Consider the following 9,689-nt stretch of genomic DNA (forward strand, 5'->3'; position numbering starts at 1 on the left):
TAACTATAAAATATTTAACCTTTTACTTAAAATTTTTTTAAAACTGATTCTTCTGTTTTTATTAAAAAACTCTCAATGTCGGCTGGGCCTGGTGGCTCACGTCTGTAATCCCAGCACTTTGGGAGGCTGAGGTGGGCGGATCACGAGGTCAGGAGATCAAAACCATCCTGGCTAACATGGCGAAACCCCGTCTCTATTTTAAAAAATACAAAAAATTAGCTGGGCATAGCGGCAGGTGCCGATAGTCCCAGTTGCTTGGGAGGCTGAGGCAGGAGAATGGCGTGAACCCAGAAGGCAGCGCTTGCAGTGAGCCGACATCGTGCCACTGCACTCCAGCCTGCGCGACAGAGCAAGACTCCGTCTCCCCCCACAAAAAAATAAAATAAAATAAAACAAACAAAACATCTTAATGTCTCCATTAAATGAATGAATTTAAAATAGTTATATTTTTCTATATTATTTACCACCACTTGTTAAAATAAAGTAGCAGCAACAGTGATATGTCCCAGGGTGTAGATTTTCCCCTCTGTGTGTAACAGCAAGGTATTCCCCTCTCAATCCAGCACTCAATTCCCCCACCCCATGCGCTGCCTCCCTCTCTCTCTCTTTCCCTCTCTTACTAGAAGGCTGTAATTAACTTCTGTGCAGTAAATATTTCTGTTCCCAGACCCGTCACAACTTTTGATCTTAAGGAAGTTTTCAATGAATGCTTTTGAAATGAGAGAATTAATACATGAACCAGGATGAAGCCCCTATTCTTTGCACCCAGGAAAATAAAAGATTTTCAGTTCTCTAGGTCCATTTTTAATTGTGATAAAACATTTCCAAAGGACTAAGAAGATGCCTATGGTACGACTAAATGTCTACATTTCATGAATTCCAGTATTTCAAGATTTTCTCAGTTACATGCCTAAATAAACATCACCTTCAATTCCTTGTAAACCTATAAACCTAAAACATACCAAGCCAACTTTGCTAAATAGAGCTTTTTTTTTTTTTTTTTTTTTTTTTTTTTTTTTGAGATGGAGTCCTGCTGCTCTGTCACCAGAGAGGAGTACAGTGGCGAAATTTCAGCTCACTGCAACCTCTACCTCCTGGGTCCAAGCGATTCTGCTGCCTCAGCCTCAGGAGTAGCTGGGATTAGAAGTACATAGCACCATGCCTGGCTAATTTTTTTTGTACTTTTTAATAGAGAAGAGGTTTTGCCATGTTGGCCAGGCTGGTCTTGAACTCCTGACCTCAGGTGATTTTCCCGCCTTGGCGTCCCACAGTGCTGGGATTACAGCAGTGAGCCACTGCACACGGGCAATAGAGATTTGCTTTTAAGGGATGTTGTATGTGATATTTCCATTGATGTGTTTTAGTAACAATTTTTGTTATTAAAGGTCAGATCTACATTTGATGACACCTAAGATCACAACAGTCCCATCTTCAGAGGTGCTGTGTGGTCCTGTGAATCACTCGCTGACCATAAAACCCTCTCAAGGCAGGAGTACTCTCAATATGATGTGCCAGCTGAACTCATTCAAACCAGGAAATGCAATGCACTGCCAGTAATTAAGCTGAGTTTTTTTGACAGGTCACTGCATTTTTTTCCACTTAAGTTTCTGGTGTTTATTCATGGCAATAGTAGGGGGTCAAATGTTCCTATGGTGCAGTACGGTACTTGAGAAAAACCTGGCATGCAAAAGGGCCATTCTGCCCAGGTCATTTCCTGTGGGCATGTTTGAGACAAACTGGTCCCATGCATTGGTCACTGATGTTAACCAGGTTGAAACTCATGTTTGCTGACTGAAAATAATTGTTATACATTTGCTTTTGTGATGTTTCATTTTTCAGTCAAATTCAAGTCTGGCAAGAAGTTTTGGGTTGAGGCAGGATTTATCCACCCATCAGCCACCACTATAAATCTGCCAGTGAGAAATTGAGTAGAAACCATATGGAGGCCTTTCAGAGGTTTTCCCAACACACGAAGCATTTTATACTTTTAGAATATTTATTTAACCAAAGGAAGCACATGGAAAATGAGAGGAAATGGACATCAATTTGTGTTTTACTAACTTCCCCACAAAGCCTTTTGGATTATATAGTTTAAAATACAATTTTAAAATCTTGTAGGGAATTCCAGTTAAATGTAGTTTAAAAGAGTGGTTAGGAATCACCCTATTTTTATTTTTAGGTAGAATTCAATAAAATTATCTTGTGATAACTGTCTTCCAGACAAAATCTATTTGAATTTTACTTTTGGTGTGTCCAGAAAGCAGAAAGAAATTGGCACTCATTATTTCATTTTGTCAAGTTTTTGATGAGGCTGGTTATCAACAGACAAGGGTTATTACAGAAACTGGAGAGCACTGAGTTTTAAAGACCTCGCATTTTGTGATAGTAACGCATTATATAAGACTGCCCAGGTTCGTGGCAAGAGAGTACTGTTACAGAGGCCAGAATGTGGTAGAACTTTTGTTTTTTAAGATGGAAAAAATGATCTGAGTTACTCTTTTCATTTCTGGCTTCTCAGAATACCCCTTGGCATGTGCTTTTTCTTCTTGGTACTGGAAAGTTGTCAGAGCCAGACAGAGAGTGCCTGGCTCTGCTGAGAGCTGGCTAGCCAGGAGAAACCACTCAAGCCTGCCAGAGGGGAACTGGATGAGATGAGCCCCAGGGGTCCCTCCAGTAGTGACAGCCTATATTTTTATCAGTTCCTCCCTTCAGAAAATACCACTTCTCCCGTAGCTGGCCAGGTGCATTCTAATTCACTTTCAGACACATGAGGAGAGCCTTAAAACTTGAACAGATCTAGTTTCATTTATTGTATTAATAATTTGGGAAAATTAAGAGACAAGGAAGTTAACTGATTTCTCTAAGTGTGCTCACCTTATATGATGCCAAGTTAGACTCAAACATCCTAGTGCAGGGAACTTTCCAGTCCATAATAGTGATGTGACAAAGGACAGGGTCAGGCTGGGTCAGTCAGTGGAAAATCCCATCAGTAGACTATGCCACTTAAACAAAAACACTTAACCCTGTAGTCTCTGTCTCTGTCTCTCTCTGTATATATACTGAGAGACTGTATATATATATATAAAATCTCTATCTCTATCTCTCATCTCTCTCCATTCTTTCCCACTCAAGGGAAAGAACTAAGACAATTCATCTAGTAAATATTAAAATGTCAGATAATAGGATACAGATCCATTTTTTTCAAGGCCCATGGATAGAACCTAAAGAACAAGTCTGCCTTGTATACTATAATATATATTTTAATTATTAAAAGTTAAACAAAATACAAGTTTTAGTTGCAGTAAACCCCCAAACTATGTTGGAGAAAACAGTAAGCATTGCTTGGGAGCTAAAATGCAATCGAATGCTCTCACTCACATCTACGTTCTCATCTGTCGTCAAATCATGTTGTCTTGACGCTCAAAAAATTAAGAATATGGCCATCCTTACCACCTCCACTGCTGCCACTCGGGTCCAATCCATCACCATCCTGTGTGGGTCATGTAACTTGAATCCCAGCATTTGCCTCCACCTCCCTGTCTTATGCTTTCAGCACAGCAATACAAGTGACTCTGTTCAAAGCCGAAACAGGTCATGCCATCCCTCCATTTAAAATGTATCAGGCCAGGCCAGGCACAGTGGCTCACGACTGTAATCTCAGCACTTTGGGAGGCCAAGGCAGGCAGATCACGAAGTCAGATCGAGACCATCCTGGCCAACATAGTGAAACCCCGTCTCTACTAAAAATACAAAAATTAGCCGGGCACAGTTGTGCACACCTGTAATCCCAGCTAATTTGGGAGGCTGAGGCAGAAGAATTGCTTGAACCTGGGAGGTGGAGGTTTCAGTGAGCCAAGATCACACACTGCACTCCAGCCAGGGGATAGAGTGAGGCTCCATCTCAAAAAACAATAATAAAATGAAATAAATCAATCAATAAAATGTACCAATGGTGTCCTCTCACATCTTGAGTGAAAGTGCCAATTCTTAGAACAGCCTATGGGATCCTCCAGGGCACCTGATTCTGCATTCCCTCCCTGACTCATGTTGCCACATCACCACTTCAGGTGACACCAGGCTGCTTGCTGCTGTAAGCATGAGGTAGTCTCCAGCCTCAGAATCACTGCTTCTTTCCTCTTCCTTCAGGTTTTCACTAAGATGACCCTTTCTCAATGCCCTTTTCTGGCTATCTTATCAAAATCTCACATGCCTTTCTTCTGTCTTCTATCCCTATTCTATCTTATATTATTCCTCCTCAGCTCTTATCATGATCTAAGTAATAAGTTTGTGGTTTTGCCCTGGTCTTGTATGTGTTGGTCAGTGGTCCTTCACTGCAGGCTAAGGTGTCCCCCAGTAGAGGGATTTTCATCTGTTTTCTTCATTGCTGTATCCTCAATGGATCATAGGTTCTCAGTAAACATTGCCTGAGTTAATGAATGCACTGGTAAACAAGAGTGCAGGCACACTCGTGACCCAAGAAAGAAGGCATCTCCAATCTCTGAGGAAGGATTTGACCCAGGAAGGCAGGGATTAGTCAAAACAGATTCCTTGCCTGCATCAGAGGTCTTAGTTTATTGAGAAATATGTCTGATACAGCAGAGAAAAGTGTCCCTTGAACACATCCTGGCTTACCACATAGGGAGCTTTCTAAGTCTTTGAATAGAGGAAACCCTCTACACTAATGGATAGCTGGGTGGGAGATGAGGAAAAATGCCACCTTCTGGCTTGGATACAGTTGTAACTGGGACTTCAGGAACCCTGGCAGTCAGAGCTACAAACTGAGTCATGCCAGGGCTTGTGGCTCAGTCCATCCATGTAGAAATATTAAAAACTGGCCTTAGTCGAGTGCAGTGGCTCACACCTGTAATCCCAGCACGTTGGGAGATGAGGCGGGCAGATCACGAGGTCAGGAGTTCAAGACCAGTCTGTCCAGCATAGTGAAACCCTGTCTCTCTCTACTAAAGATACAAAAAATTAGCTAGTCATAGTGTTGAATACCTCTAATCCCAGCCACTGAGGAGGCTAAGGCAGGAGAATTGCTTGAACCCAGGAGGCAGAGGTTGCAGTTAGCCGAGATCGCGCCATTGCACTCCAGCCTGGGCGACAGAGCGAGACTCTGTCTCCAAACAAACAAACAAACAAACAAAAAGAAAACCAAAAAACTGGCCTCGGGCCTATTCGGTTTCTGACACAACGAACATAAAGTGTAGGATTGGATTAGGAGCCTCACTCGACTAAGGGACACAGACTAGGAGTGGGCCACATGCCTGATCATAGTAACCTGCCTCATGCTCTGGCCAGGACTTGCAGCCTCATATGGATAGAAGAGGTGAGAGTGGTATCCTTGCCTTGTTCCAATCTCAGAGGAAAGCTCTCAGCTTTCATCATTGAGTATGAGTATGATGTTAGCTGTGGGCTTGTCATATGTGGCCTTTATTATGTTGAGGTGCTCTTCTTCTAACCTAATTTCTTAAGCTTTGATTATGAAAGAATGTTGAATTTTGACAAATGCTTTTTCTGTATCCATTGAGATAATCATATGCTTTTTGTCATTCATTCTGTTAACGTGGACATATTTCTGTCTTTTTTTCAGTCTAGCTAAAATTTTCTCAATTTTATCATACCCAAAATCAACTATTACTTGTGCTAACCTTTTCTATTATTTTTATAGTCACTGTTTCATTTATTTCTTCTCTAATCTTTATTACATCCTTCCTTCTACTAACTTCGGGTATATTTTGTTCTTGTTTTTCTAGTTTCTTGAGGTGTGACGTTAAGTTGTCTATTTGAGATCTTTCTTCCTTTTTGCTCTTGGTGTTTACTGCTACAAAACTTCCTCATAGAAATGCTTTGCTGCATTTCTGTGAGTTTCAGTATGTTGTGTTTCCATTTTTGTTTGTGTCAAGAAAAATTTTATAAATTTTCCTTTTAATTTCTTTACAGACCCATTGATTTCTTCAGAACATGTTCTTTAATTTCCATGTATTAGTACATTTTCCAAAATCTCTACTGTTATTCATTTCTAGTTTTATACCATTGTAGTCAAAAATGATACTTGATATGATTACAGTCTTCCTGGATTTGTTTAGTGGCCTAACATCTGATCTGTGCTGGAGAATGTGCCCCACGTGCTTGAGAAGAATGTGTGTCCTGCTGCTGTTGGATAGAATGTTCAGTGCATATCTGTTAGGTCTCCTAGGTCTAAAGTGTAGTTCAATCTGATGTTTCCTTATTGACTTTCTGTCTGGATGATCTTTCCATTTCTGAAAGTGGGATATTGAACTCCCCTATTATTTTAGTATTGCAGTCTATTTCTTTCTTCAGATTCTTTAATATTTACTTTATATATTTTGGTGTCCATCCAGCCTTAAGATCTAATAAATTTAGACTTGCTAGGTTTTGGAGCTTGGGACCAACTACTCCTTCAATTTTCCATTTTCTCCATTTTGGAACAGGACTCATCTTCTTTTCTTTTCTTTTTTTTTTTTTGAGACAGAGTCTCGCTCTGTTGCCCAGGCTGGAGTGCAGTGGCCGGATCTCAGCTCACTGCAAGCTCCGACTCCCGGGTTTACGCCATTCTCCTGCCTCAGCCTCCCGAGTAGCTGGGACTACAGGCGCCCACCACCTCGCCCGGCTAGTTTTTTGTATTTTTTAGTAGAGACGGGGTTTCACCAGGTTAGCCAGGATGGTCTTGATCTCCTCACCTCGTGATCCGCCCATCTCGGCCTCCCAAAGTGCTGGAATTACAGGCTTGAGCCACCACACCCGGCCTTCTTTTATTTTTCTGATTACTCCCTTTTGAAACAGAAAACTCTATTTTATTTGTGTCCTACTATTGTATTTTGTAAGCACATATCTTGTCTAATTTTACCGGTTGATAGCTGCAGAAGAATTGTGCTTCAGGATAAATCAAATCTTGAATCTCACCCATACCTAACTTAGTTGATACTTAGATGAGACTTTGAACTTTTACTTTAGCATTGATGCAGGAATGAATCAATATCATGGGAGCTGTTGAGGTGAAATAAATGTTTTTTTTTTTGCAGGTGTAAGGACGTGAGTTAGCCAAAGGTAGAATGCTATCAACTGAATTGATCCCCAATAATCAAGTTTTATATGTTGAAGCCCTAACTCCTGATGTGACTGTATTTGGAGATAGGGTCTTTAGGATGCAACAAAATTTAAATGGTATTATGGGGTAGGGCCATAATCAATAAGACTGGTGGCCTTATAAGAAGGCGAAGAGAAGGAGAAGATCTTTTTCTCTCTCTCTCCACCAGCAGTGTAGAAGTGTTCCCTTTTCACCACATCCATGCCAACATCTGTTATTTTGTGATTTTTCAAATTATGGCCATTCTTGCAGGAGTAAGGTAGTATTGCATTATTGTTTTGATTTGCATTTCCCTGATCATTAGTGATGCTGAGCATTTTTTCATATGTTTGTTAGCCATTTGTATATCTTTGGAGAACTGTCTATTAATGTCCTTAGCCCACTTTTTGATGGAATTGTTTGTTTTTTCTCTTGCTAATTTGTTTGAATTCCTTGTAGATTCTAGATATTAGTCCTTTGTTGGATGTATAAATTGTGAAAATTTTCTTCGATTCTGTGGGTTGTCTGTTCCTTTAGCTGTGTGGAAGAAGCTCGTTAGTTTAATTAAGTCCCACCTATTTATTGCTGCTTTTGTTGCATTTGCTTTTGGGTTGTTGGTCATGAAATCTTTGCCTAAGCCTAAGCCAATGCCTAGAAGGAGTTTTCCGATGTTATCTTCTATATTTTTTATAGTTTTAGGTTTTAGATATAACTTCTTGATCCATCTTGAGTTGGTTTTTGTATAAGGTGAGAGATGAGGATCCAGTTTCATTCTTTTACATGTGGCTTGTCAATTATCCCAGCACCATTTGTTGAACAGGGTGTCCTTTCCCCACTTTATGTTTTCCTTTGCTTTGTCAAAGATCAGTTGGCTGTAAGTATTTGGTTTTATTTCTGGGTTCTCAATTCTGTTCCATTGTTCTATGTGCTTATTTTTAATACCAGTACCACGCTGTTTGGCCACTATGGCCTTATAGTATAGCTTGAAGTCAGGTAATGCAATGCCTCCAGATTTGTTCTTTTTGCTTAGTTTTGCTTTGGCTATGTGGGCTGATTTTTTGTTCCATATGAATTTTAGGATTGTTTTATCTAGTTATGTGAAGAATGATGGTGTCATTTTGATTGCTTTTGGTAGTATGGTCATTTTCACAATATTGATTCTACCCATCCATGAGCATGGGTTGTATTTCCATTTGTTTGTATTGTCTATGATTTCTTTCAGCAGCATTTTGTAGTTTTCCTTGTAAAGGTCTTTCACTTCCTTGGTTAGGTATACATGTAAGATTCCATAATATCTTAAACCCAAGTTTACTGTGGCCCTGACAGATCTGGCAGGCCCACTAGGTATTTACTAAAACAGTTTTCCAGCCTCCCTTGGGGCAGGCTGTCTTGGGATAGCCATGATACTTCCTGAGTTCCAGCCACTGGAATATAAATAACATTTTGTTGTATCTGGCCCACAAAAGCCACCCATGAGTTACTTCCTGCTTTTTCCCCCTCCACAGTTGGATGTCTTTGCCCAAGAATAACCCGCCATGCCATGTATTCAAGATGGCAGAGCCTGCATTAGCCTAGGTCCCTGAAAACTATGCGGAGCAGAGCGTTGCCAGCTTGGAACTACCTTGGACTATTAAGTTTAGTGAGAAATGTGCTTCTGCGGTGCTTAAGCCAGTATACATTTTGGATATATTTGCTGCAATATTTCACCTATTAACACAAAGGAATGCTAAAATCAGATGTGAAAGTAACGATGACGATTTACATACAATATGGGGAGAGGATGGCCCAGAGTCTAGGTAACAATGTAGATGCGTTCTCAACATCAGCTAGCATGGAAATTGCTGTGCAAGCCCTGGTTGTGCCAAAAGCAATCATTGCACTTTGATAATCTTTTACTGGTCCTCCCATTCCACAGCACCCATGGTCTTCCTGACTCCATTGAAAGATACACTGTCCCATCTGGTTCTCAGTCCACAGTCCGGCCCTGCACTGCCACATCACTCCCTGATTCTCACTTCAGTGTCCTCTGACTCTGGCTCTTTGTCAGCCCACTTTCATTTTATGCTCACAGGAGACATTCAAAGTCTTTCAGCATCACTTTATAGTCTATAAGATTGGGAGAGGCAAAGATTCTTCACCATATACATTTTTCACCTCAATGAACAATAATATTCTACACTTCCCACATTTTGTTTGGGTTCAGAACTTTATATCACATGCTGTCATTGGCACATTGATTGAGAAAATTCATACAGATATGTGTTTCTCAACGCTTCTGGTGTCCCTACAAGGACTCAGGCAAAATCTGGAGTCTGAGGTTGGGGTCTCCAGGAAGAAATGCAGAAGCTCTCTTGAGTCTGGGATCACCCACACCACTCATGGCTTTAATTTTCTCCCTATACCAGTAGGTCTGAACCTAGTTAGAGGGAAGATGCAGCCCTCTTTATACACTTCTCAGATTTTCTAATTTGCTGGGAGATACTAACATGAGTGGATAAAGAATTTTGTCAAATGCTTGTTCTCCTTCTATTAGTATGATCAAATGGTTTCTCTAATTTAGCCTGTTAATATGGTGAATCAGACTGATTAATTTTCAAAT

This window comes from Rhinopithecus bieti, unplaced genomic scaffold (assembly GCF_001698545.2).
Source record: "Rhinopithecus bieti isolate Rb0 unplaced genomic scaffold, ASM169854v2 scaffold_387, whole genome shotgun sequence".
Lineage (NCBI taxonomy): Eukaryota > Metazoa > Chordata > Mammalia > Primates > Cercopithecidae > Rhinopithecus > Rhinopithecus bieti.